Source organism: Rhinolophus ferrumequinum, chromosome 12 (assembly GCF_004115265.2).
Source record: "Rhinolophus ferrumequinum isolate MPI-CBG mRhiFer1 chromosome 12, mRhiFer1_v1.p, whole genome shotgun sequence".
In the NCBI taxonomy this organism is placed as follows: domain Eukaryota; kingdom Metazoa; phylum Chordata; class Mammalia; order Chiroptera; family Rhinolophidae; genus Rhinolophus; species Rhinolophus ferrumequinum.
In genome coordinates this window covers 77265051-77276820 of record NC_046295.1, presented here as the reverse complement: position 1 = coordinate 77276820, position 11770 = coordinate 77265051, and the positions used below count along the sequence as shown (strand labels likewise).

Genomic DNA, 11770 nt, shown 5'->3' with positions numbered 1-11770 from the left:
AGTGTTTTTAACGATGACGATGGAGACCACTTGGGAGCCATCCTCCTCCTCTTCCTCTCCCAAAGGAAGAGAAGAATTATCAATGGCAAATGACAGTTACAGAAAAAAGACCAAGAGCCAGCCACAGACTCAGGGGAACGCTGTGCCTCCATGAGGTTTTCAGTGTTTTCGGTATGTTCAGAGAAAATTCTCCAGTAACAAATTATATAGAAACAATTCCGGAAAGTATAGTCTTTGCATCCCCTTTTGACATCCAAACCTCATCAACCTCACAAAGCAGGTGTATTATTAACCCATTTACGGTTGATAACTGAGGCTCAGAGAAGTTGAGTCACTTGTCCACGCCCACACAGCTTGAAGGTTGGGGAGCTGAGACCCGAGTAAGGCTGGTTCATTTCTGATTATACCGCAGTGGGGAGGAGAGAGAGGCAATGAGGCAGCTGGACCCTGGTGAGTTCTCCGGTGGGAGGGCCTCTTCTCCCAGCCAGAAGGCTATGAATAAATAAATGTCTGATGACTCCCAGGGGGAATTCCACTCTTGGAGCAGGTGCCTTTAAAAACGAGATTGATTCTTGTCTGTGAGCAGACACCTAGTGAAGGGGATTAGACACAATGACCTCTAGTGGAGACCTCTTAGGATTCAGAGGCAGGATAGGAGAACATTTAAGGGCTCAGGGCTCTAGAGCCAGGCTATGAGTTCGAAACCCAGCTCTGGTTTTTCCCAGGAGTGTGTCCTGGGAAAATTACTTCAACATTCTGTGCCTCAGTTTTCCAATCTGTAAAGTTGAACCCACCTTGTAGGAGTGTGGTGACCATTCATGGAAGGCCTCAGAAAAGTGCCTGACTCAGTGAGGGCTGCCTGATTCTGTTCGCCAACGTCCTCCCAGCCACGTCCCACGGCCAGGGCTCCTCAAGGTGGGTGCCATGGGGATGCTGTGGCATACAGTCGGCTGGTAACCTTTCTTTCCAGAAAGTGGTTGGGCTTTGATTACAGCATGAAGTTAGTCACCGAGAGCAAAGCGGGTCCTGTTCTTTGAGATCCATAAGGCACAGGCCAACCATGGCTTCTCAGGGACAGTCAGAGGAGATTGTGGCTTCTCTGATGCCCAGGCAGGGGTTGCTCGGCCCTGGACATGGTGCCTGGAGAGAGGACAGAAAGTGAAGGAGGCCCTGGGAGGTGCTATCCAGAGTCCACCCCCCTAAATCCAGAGAGACCAAATTGTACGTGGAGAGGGAAAGAGAGGTGACCAAATGTGGCATCCATAGCACAAACAGTACTGCCCGTGGCATCTTAAGAAGGCCCGGTGAGTTTGAGTCCCAGCTCTGCCAACTTGCTGTGTCACCCAGGAAGAGTTGCTAGCCCTCTCTGATCTCATTCCAAAAGTCTTAGAATCCAAAGTGCTCAAAGGAAACCGTGATAGGACTCTCCGGGATTCCATAAATTTAATCCAAAAGTTGGCTTGGAATCCAGGAGTCTTGCTCCCCAGACTCCAACCCCTCCTGTTTCCTCTTATCCCGACTTTACCTACAATTTCTCAAACCATCCCTTTGGCTCTCTCACCAAACTACCAGTGGCACACACCCCGCAGCCAGAGGGTGAGACAGTCTAACAAAAAATGCCAGATTCCCGGGGACTTGCAGAGTGTGTAGAGGTCCCAGGGAGCCCCAAGGACAGCCTCACCTTCCCCTTGCTGCCTGGCTGTGGGGCCAGAGTAGCACTCACCTGGGCAGAGCATCTTGGGGTCCCCCTCGGCCCGGGAGGCAGATAGCACTGCTGAGGCCGACTTTGGTATAAGGTGATTTCCCCACCCAGTTCCTGCTGCTGAGAAGGGCTGGTCAGGCAGGCCCTCAGGAGCCAGACAGCCCTTCCCAGGCACAGATTTTCTTGGCATCTAATGGGCAAGAAGACTGGGGGTGGGGCATTGGGCAGGGAAAGACTCCTGGGAAAGGGCGAAGGTGTATCCCATAGGGCTTGTCCTCAGCCCCTAAACCCACTCCCCTTCTAGACACTGTGGGCCAAGGGCCCTGGAAGTCACGGGCCCTCAGGGGCCGGGAGAGGGATGCTGGGGGAGGCTGAGATGAGCCCAGGCCCCTGCCCCATCCTGTCCCCCTCTCCCCGCAACCGGTCAGCATGGCCCGGGCTGTAGTGTTTGCTTTTCCTGTCTCTACACTGACTCCATTCAGAGCGGCCTCTCTCCACCCCCGGCCTCTGGGCCAGCGAGCCAGGGCACCAGGGAGAGAGATCACCACCCCCCACACTCCCGCCTTCCCAACCGAGTCCTGCCATCTTCACTTAGGGGACTGTCAGCTTCAAGGGCTTCCTAGTTTTCAGGAGGAACTGCGGAAGGAGGGGGACTGGGGCAGACTCACCCTAGTGGAGAAGAGGGAAAAAGGGAAACCAAATGAGGAGAGGATGGTGGGAAAAGAGGAACATGAAGTGAAGTTGGGAGAGAGAAGGGAGACAGGGGTATGTAGAGGGACTGGCGGAGAACAGGGCTTCTTATGGAGGAGGCCCCAGGCAGAGGTGGGGTGGGGAGAGGGCACAGAATGCGGAGACGTGGGGCAGAGGTTGGCACAGGAGGCAGGGAGTGCCTTTCCAGGCTGACCCGGGGCCTCACGCCTGGCTCTGTGCCATCCAGGCAGGCAGGGCCTGAGGTGGACCCTTGAGGTTGGAGGCTCCTAACTCCCACCTGGAAACCAGCCTTCTCCTCATGCCTGGGACAGGGGCCAGGCGGGCCTGTGACCTGGTCTGGGGCCAGGGGAAGGAGGGTGAAAAGTTTCCCCAAGTCAGAAGGCCATGGGGGAGGCATCTCAGGGGGTCCTGCTCTTTGCTCTCTGTGACTGTCACGTTGGTACATAAAGGGGGTAGAAAGGTCAGATGTGGCTTTTCAGGCCCGTGGGAAAAACTCTGCCCATTTCCCTAATCCATATTTATTGGTGTGAGACACTGGGGTAGGAGGAAGCCCCCACCCCCCACCGCTGCCCTGGCCAGGCCAGGTTAGCACTAAGAACGGGCTCCATGTCACCCAAATCCTACTCTTTGTCTCCAGATTGGCTCCAGAGTCCTCCTCCTTTCCTCCTCCCCTTTGCTCCCCCACCCCCCTTTGGGGTTGCCAAGCAACCGTGGAAGGGTAGCTGAGATATTTTCTTTATTACAAGCAAAAGCAAGACAGCATCATGGCCCCAGGAGGGGAACAGGGTGGGGGCTGGGGGAGAAGGGGTCTTGTGCTCTGGGGGAACCTTGATACCTCAGTGTACCCCAGCATGGGCAGTAAGGAGACAGGACCTCGGAGCCAGGAGAAGGTGGAGGATGGAATAGAGTGGTGGTGGTGACGGGGTTGGGTGGATGCACAGACATCCATCCAGTCTACATAAAGCTAAAGGAAGTAGCGGTGCCGCAAGGCCCAGGCCCCAGACCCTCACCTGTCACCCACTAGCTGTGCATTCTGGGCCAAGTCCCTTCCCTTCTCTGGGCCTAAGTTTCGTCCTTGATAAAATGGGGATAATGGCATGCATGATCTCATTTAATGCTCACAATAACCCCACGAGACATTTACTTTTCCCATTTTACTAATTAGGAAGCTGAAGCTCAGAGACGTGAAGTCATGTGCCTCGTACGTAAGTGGCCAAAGTGAGATTTTTGAGCCCCCAATTTTTTTTTTAATAACAGTTTCTCTGAGATGTAATTCACATAGCATACAATTTGCCCATTTAAAACATACAATTTAATAGTTTTTAGCGTATTCACATAATTGTGCAATCATCACCACTATCTAATTTAGAACATTTTCATCATCCCAAAAAGAAACTATACTCATTAGCCTTCACTTCTCATGTCCCCCAACTTCCCCTCCCTCCAGCCCTAGGCAACCACTAATCTGCTTTCTGTCTCTATAGATTTTCCTATTCTGGATATTTCTATAAATGGAATCATACACTATGTCTGAGTCCCAACTTTTAACTTGATGTGTCCGACCTCCCCGGCTGCTGGGGTAATAGAGTAAAAGGTGTCAGATGGTGGCATGGTTAAGGTTGTGGGCTTTGCTGTGTAAAACCTGGCTCTGTCATTCAGTAGGTCTCTCCCTGGGGGACGTCGTTTCTTTCCTCTGAGCCTCAGGCCCCTGGGTCTGCAAAATTGGGAGGGTAACGGCATTTCTCACAAAGTTGTAGAGTGATCCATGCAAAGGGCTAGCCCAGCGCCCAGTGCTTCATACACGGTATTGTTACCTGGATTACAATGACCCAGGCATCTGTCTGTCTATTTATCCCTTTATCCAGACATTTAATAAAAGTTAGCACCTTGTACGGGTCAGGCGTTGTCCTGCGGGGGGGTGAGGGGGTATGGCAATGAACATGGCGTGATCCCTGTCCACAGAGGGCTGACATTCTAGTGGACAGACAAGTAACACAGCTGGTCAGTCAGAGGCTTTCAGAGAGCAGCAAGTGCAATGAAGACAACAGCGCGGTGTGAAAAGGATGAAGCGCCCCGGTGCGCTGCTGCAGTTGAAAGGCTGCCTTGCCCTGCCCTCACCGTGTCACGGGGACGGGTATCTTTTATAAACTGAAGCATGCTATGTAGGGCACTGGGGTTCTTAGGCATCCCCTGTGTGGGGACAGTGGCCTGGCTTTGTCATCTTCTGAGACTGGGACGTGTTAGGTTGTCAGTTCATTTTCTGAAGGCAGGTCACTTGGCCGGTGACCACGTAAGGGCCCCGCTCCTCTATGAGAACTCTCTGTACAGATGGGGCAACTGGAGCCCTGAGCAGGCTGCGGCTGGCCTGGGGAGCCACGCTGAGAAATGGCAGGGCACAAGCTTTGAGGCCAGGCCTCAGGGAAACCTGGTTTGATGGGAACATTTAGGGACTGGACTCCAGGGTTGGAAATATCTGGCACAGATGCCGCCCGACCGACCTGTCACCACAACTGCTCCCTGGGCACCTGCCTGCCGTGCTCTGGGCCTTGGGCTTCCTTTGACACATAGACTCGAAGCCACAGCATGAAAGAGGCCCCCTTTTGGCCCCTTTAATGAGCCTCAGCACAGCAATGGCTCCAGTTCCACACCTAGAACCTTAGCGGATCGGCGGCATCCATGTTCCCAGTCAATTGTTTATTCATTCATCTTTCATTCAAGTGTCTTAACATTTGTTTTTTTCATTCATCTGTCTGTCCATCCACCCATTCATTTACTTATTACTCCAATAAGGCATTCATTCATTCATGCATTCATTCATTCAACAGACATTTACTGAGCATGTCCTTTGTGCTGGGCACAGCGTTTGGTCCAATGCCAGTCCTGGGGGGAAGGCCATGCTTAACTGGCAGTGTGGAGAACTTGGCTGCCTTCTTCCTGAGCCTTGGTGTTAAGGAAGAGGCTAGGAGCCACTGAGTGCACGGATGAGCCTGAACATGTATCATGTGTGCGCGTGTGTGTGAAGATAATGACACAACTTTACGGCAAGCCAACGCAGCGAGTGTTTGTGTCCTCCCCACACCACAACCATCCATAGGGAGGCAGGCCAGGCATAATGGCTCCATTTCAGAGGCTGTAACTAAGGTTCAGGCTATTAGAATTCACTTGCCCCGAGAGCCCAAGTCAGTGCTGCCTCCTCCAGTTTTCCCACAGCCTCCCTGATGAATTGCTCCTCTTCTGTAGTCCCAGAGAATTTGGCGATTATTTCAGTTCAAATGTTTTCCTACGGCTCTGCTTCTTTCACTGGGGCTGGCTGGGTATTTGTGTGTCTGCCTGGCCACTGGTCCACTGGATGGATACTTCTGGAGAGGCAGTATCAGACTGTTCATCTTTCTCTTCCCCCTCCCCCCAGTCTCCAGCATATACATAGCACACCTCAGGTGCCACTAAATGTTACTCATTGCCAAGTGACCTGCCTAAGGCCACCAGGCCTACCAAGAACACAGTTTGAAACCCCGCTCTGCCTCACCTAAGCCCAGGTCACCCTGAGCTTTCACCGGCAAACCAGCAATAACTTAACTGGTCTCCTGTGGTCCAGCTTGCCTCTTCCCCCTTACCCCAGTCTCTACACGTCAGTGCCAGCACACCTTTAAAAATGTAAATCTGAACTTGGCAGACCTTTCAGGAGCCCCACTGCAGTTAGGATAAAAACCACAAATCCTCCCTGTGTCCTACAGGGCGGGCAGGGTCACCCCAGCTTCATCTCACTTTCTCTTCCTCTCCGTGCCCCCGGCATTCCGGATTTTTCCTTCCCAGAACTCACCAAGTTCTTTTTTGCCTATTAGCTTTGGAGTGTGTGCTAACCTCTGCTGGCACAGTGCCAGCATCAGCGCCTTCACCTAACCCCCCAACTCACTGACCAGGACAGCTCTCCCCACGCCTGTGACCTGCCTCCCCTGTGCTTCTCCTTTGGGGACATCTGCCCACTGCTGAGTCCCTGACTAGCACACAGTAGGCCTTCGATAAATATCAATTCATTGACTAGCCGTAGGACCCTTCTAGACTCCTTAGTTTCCCTGAGGGTGACGTGAATTCGCCCTTTTCTGCCCAGGAATTATGGCCTTCAAAGAGCCCTGACATTCCTTGGAGACTGACGAACCCTCCTCCTAGGATATGGCTGTCCCAACAGGCCCAAGAGCTCTCCACTTGTGCGGAGGCCACAATGGCCGCTCCGTCAATGCTGTGTTCCTGCCAGGGCAAGGTAGGGCCAGCACCGGATTCTAATTTATAAGGAGACACAGAGTGTTCTCCTGTGTCTTGAGTTTGGAATGTGCATTTACGTCAGTCCCCTCCATATCTGTGAAGTAAAGGCTGGGAAACTGTAAGTGTGCAGTGGGTTCCACAACCCTGGGTTCTGACTCTGACTCCATCACCGGCCAGCTGCAGACTAGAGACTTAACTGCCACCAACCTCAGTTTCTTCATCTGTAAAATGGGGCTGATAACCGTACCTACTTCCCAGGGTTGTTGTGAGTAGTCAACAGGCTACTGCTACCTTTAAAGCACACAGTGCTTGGCACATAAAGCACCTGTTGTTTTATTATTATTATTATTATTATCTGATAGAGCATACCTCGGAGTTGGGTTAGCAGGGCTCCCTCTCTAGAAAACCCCCACTTTAAGTATTACTCCCCAGAAGCCATATTTCTTCAACTTTTGTAAGAAACACTCAGAGGTTTATGTGGTTCATTTTTAAGTCACCAATGGATATTCAAGATTGACCTGGGGGTATGGTACTGTACTAGGCCGGGGAGGCACAAAGATCAGTAAGAGGCACTTCCTGTCCGAATAAGAATAGATGCACCGATAATTACCATTCAGCAGGGCATGTGGAGGCGGCCCACAGACTGTGAGAAAAGGAGAGGATTGCAGGGCCGGGCAGTTCTGGGGGCCTGGGGAACCCTGGGGTGGACGGAGGACAGGCGTGGGAAGAATGGCCACACTCTCACCTTAGGGGTGTGAGATGCATTGGGAAAGCTGGGCTGAGCTTTGTGGGTGAGAAACCGGGTATGTATCTCCCAGTAGACTGGGAACCTTCGCTACACCAGACTTGGCAGGAATGGGGGTGTGGGGTGACTCAGAGCCAGACAGAGCCCCTGTCCTCCTGGATCGGTGGGCTATCCAGTGGAAGAGACAATGACAAGGCAGCATTACTGGATTCCACGTCCCCCTCCCCCCGTCCCCCCACCGGCTTTCACACACACCTCCTGCCAGAGCTGAGGCATCCAGGAGCCTGCAGGAGGTGTCCTGGGAATCAAGCCCTTATCCTTGCTCCCCACAGTCTGCAGATCCCTAGTGGGGGTGTGGTCAGGAGATGGCATCTTCAGCCTGGCGGGTCAGGACTGCAATCCTTCCCTTATGCTTCAGCAGAGTCTTTTAAGGGGGTGACCCTGTGACCTCCAGACTGTTCCCCCTACCCTCCAGCTAGAAGCCCCTGGGCAGGAGCTTAAGGAAGGAGGACTCCAGAGGCCTCAGTTTAGATGCAGACCAGAGGCCAGGTTTGGGCCTTGAAAGTCCCTTGGGTAGCCCAGCCAAGGCCAGGGGCCGCAGTCAGGTCCATGGAAGTGCAGGGCGGAGATGCGGGTGCCTGGCCCAGAAGGGAGGGAGGGGACGATGGGCAAAGGGTTCAGCGGAGGGAGCAGGCGGGGCACTGGAAGTCTAGGACGTAGGGTGGGGGTGGGAGGGCGAGGGGTCCGGCCGGTGCAGAGGGGGGGCGCCCCTGGGGAGGGGCACGCTATGTCTTTAAGAGCTGCCTGAGCGCAGGTTGCAGCTGCCTGGCCAGCCCGAGAGACAGCGGAGATTCATTACCCGCCGACACAATGACCATTGATGGCCCCGTGGCGTTATTCAAATCCAGTACCAATTGCAGCCGAGCCCCTTTCTCCGCGCCAGGCCCGTATTGTTGGAGCGGCCCACTAAAAGCCCGCCCCGGCCCCGAGCCGCCAGAGGCGCCCGCTCGGGTTCAGCCCTGCGCCTCGCCAGCCCGCCGGCTTCCAGCCCGGCTACCCGGGCACGGCAGGTGACCCGGCGGCGCATTCCAGCGCTCCCAGCCGCCGGGGCCACCGCTACCGCCGGAGCCCCGGCTGCGACTCAGCCACAGGGAAGCGGAGAGCGCCCGAGCCGGTGCGTGCGCGGGGACGGCGGGGGCGGGGGACCCAGGAGTCCAGCAGCCCGGACCCTGGGCTCGGAAACGCCACCCGGCCTCGGGCCCCTGCTTTCCGGATTCCTGGCGAGCCGGGGAGCCCAGGCTGGGGGCGGGGAGAGGGGAGTCGGGGTTCCCCGGGCCTGACGGAAGAGATTCCCCTGACCTGGGGCGGCGCAGACCCAACGCGGGCTCCTCTAGGGACCCCAGGCCGATCGAAGGAGACACACGCCAGGGACGATGGGGATCCCCATGCAGGGTCGGGATCCGCGTGTTTGCTCGTCCACCTTACCGCGGGATGGGCCGCGACCGCTGGGCGTTCTGCGAGGTAGTCGGACGCGCAGCTCTGGAGATCTCCTGGTCTGGCGCTTTTAAGGAGCAAAGCCGAACCCCGCAGGAGACCGGGGCCCTGAACTCAGGGGCTTCGCCACTGATTGTCCAAACGCAATTCTTGTACGAGTCTGCGGCCAACCGAGAATTGTGGCTGGACATCTGTGGCTGAGCTCCGGGCGCAACAGGGGCGGGAGCCGCAGGCACCGAGCTCACGCGGGCAAGACCCCTCGCTCGGGGCGGCGGCTGGCTGGCCCCGGCCGGGCGCGCGAAGGAGGGACGCTGGTCCCTGCCGCCAGCGCCGCCATCCACATCCTCGTCGTCGTCCTCCTTCTCCTCCTCCTCTGCGGGTGGCCGGTGCTGGCTGGCGGGGGCCTCCAGTCGATCGCGTCGTTTTCCCCTTTTTCAAATTTCGGCCGCGAACGAAGCTGGCACGCGGCGGCGGGGCCCTAATGTGGTCCAGGGAGCACGCCCTCGGGCAGAGCCGCAGGAAGTCGGGGGCGAAAGAAGATGCCAGCGGAATGCGCTTGCTAACTCGTTTTGAATTGGTTCTCACCTATCTCCCCATCAATATCCCCAAAACAAAAAAGCCTAAACCGTCCCCTAAATCCCCAATAAGCCGACTCCTCCGTCAGCCCTCCCAAAGAGACTGGACAGGCTGAGGCGCCTTCAGCCGCTGCAGGAGGAGGAGAAGCGTGGGGAATGATGCGCTCCAGCCAGGCAATCGCCTCGGCTTTGGAAATCAAACTTGGACAAACGAATCCTTTTCATTAAAGACAAATCATCGGAGATGGTGGGGTTTATTTATTCGTTTATTTCCTCACAAGCGGGAGTCAGGAGTTGCCTGGTGGGGCAGCGGGCATTGCTGGGGCCGAGCCTAGGTCACCTATCCGTGACCCTTCTCAGACTCTGGGCTGAAAATGACCCAAAATGCAGTGAACCTGGACAATTTCAGCCTTGGTGCTGGCATTCCTTACTGCCTCGGAGAACCTGGTTTTCCCAGTACGTCCTCCTGTCCAACTGCTCAGCATTCATTGGGGTGCGCTGAAGGGATATCCCATATCTACCCCCCCTCACCCCAGTCCAGGTGGGAAAGGAATCCTCGGGCCCAATTTCCAGGACTTGGAATCCTGTGTGGGACAACGGGCCACTCCAGCGGGGCAGAAGGCAGGGAGGGACCTCCAGGTTCCCGGGGTCTAGGGATAGGCTAACCCTGTAAAGTGAGGCTGTAGGGGGCCATTTCGCAGCCCTTGCTCTGTCTCTAACATGGAGACTCTGACCTCAGCACCTAGTGTGGGCTGGTCACACAGCCTCCGGAGATATAGCACTTGGACCCCAACACTGGCCTTAATTTGCACCCAAACCATTTCCTACCAATAACCGCAACATGGCTGGCTGCCCCCACCCACAAAAATACCCAGAGAGCCTCCACCTGCAGAGTGCTGGAGGGAGGCTCACCAGCCAGGGGGGTGTGGGTCCTCTACCCCTTGAGAACGACGCCGTCCGCACACATCCCCCACACACAGCTGGGACAACCATTTGGCACTTTCACTCCAACAGAGTAAGAGAAATTTCACCTTAAATTATTGACATTTAATGAAAAGCGACATTTTGGGCAGGATGATGTTAATGCCCCCCATTTTTTTTTGAGGTATCCCTTCAGCAAACAAAGCTTTTCTCCAGCTCCGAAGAAACAGGGGCTCAGCAGTCTTATCTATGCCACCCCCATTCTGGGTTCTGGGGCTGCTGGTTGCAGCCGGTGGGACAAAGCCTGGCCTTGGACAGACGGGTAGGGAAGTGTCCTGGGACCCAGGCTGGTCAGCAGACTGGCTCTGCCACCCCCTTCTCCAGACGGCCCTATCAGCTCAGCCAGCCCCAGACAGAATGAACAGTTCTGGGTTTCACCTCTGCCCCCTTTTTGGGTGAAGGGCAGCTCTCAAAGTCCTAGGTTGGACCAGAGACCATGGCTGAGAGGCTCCGGGTGCCACTGGTTTCTAAGGATAAAGCCCCAGGCAGGGCTAGTAAACAGCCTAGGCTGTTATTTGCCCAAGGCCAGCTGTTGCAGACACCGAGGCCCCAAGACTTCCAGAAGGGACAGAGGAAGGAGGGGCGAACCACCCTGCTTACCAGGTGCTGCCTACCCCAGACTGCTTCCTGCAGGAGGTGGGAAGGGAGATGAAGTCTACATTTGTGCCCCCGAGTATGACTTGTTTTCAGACACTGTAAATATTCAGCTGTCGTTGAGGAGGAAACTGAGGCACACTGACCCTCCCAGGCCTCTATGCCAGTCCAAGCCTAAGCCCACTCCCTCCTCTTCAGAATGAGCTGCAGTCAGCCTTGTGCTGGGGGAGGGTCTCAGGAGCCCATCTGGTGGCCTGTGGGGGGGAAGGCCAACCAGGGTCAAGGGCTGGGGGTGGGGGGAACAGGAGGAGGGGTGTGGTTGGAAGAGCAGCTGCTGGGTGGGGGGGAGGGGGCCCGCACTGAATAGGGGACCCCAGCTGGGGTTCCATAATGACATCAGTGGGGGATAGGCAGAGCCCTCTGCTGTCCAGATGGGGAAACTGAGGCGGGGACTCCTCCAATGTTTGGGAAGTCATCAGCTATTCAAGACCATTCATCCTCCCCACGAAGACACTGTGACCTGGAGCTGGGGCGCCTGGTCAGTGGCCACTCAGGGTTTAGCTTGAGACACAGGAGTGGAAGGCAGCTGGGTCACCTGGCCCCCCTCCACTCCTGACAAACCAAACGGGCACCCTCCCCCACCTCAGCTGCTGGGAGGAGCCCTGGGCTCAAGCGCCTGCCCGCCTTCCCCTGCTCACGTGCCTGAGA

At 55.7% G+C, this 11770-nt stretch overlaps 1 non-coding gene and 1 pseudogene across 2 annotated transcripts; one reads left to right on the top strand and one right to left on the bottom strand.

The window, feature by feature from the left end:
* Nucleotides 1-25: 25 nt before the first annotated feature.
* LOC117032573 (small nucleolar RNA U3) lies at nt 26-235 on the bottom strand. The gene has a single exon (XR_004424759.1). It is a non-coding gene; the product is annotated as a small nucleolar RNA U3 (small nucleolar RNA).
* Nucleotides 236-6632: 6397 nt separating this feature from the next.
* Nucleotides 6633-9724, top strand: LOC117031582 (uncharacterized; annotated as a pseudogene). The gene is made up of 3 exons (XR_004424582.1): nt 6633-6671; nt 8452-8592; nt 8944-9724. The product of XR_004424582.1 is annotated as an uncharacterized LOC117031582 (transcript).
* Nucleotides 9725-11770: the final 2046 nt, after the last annotated feature.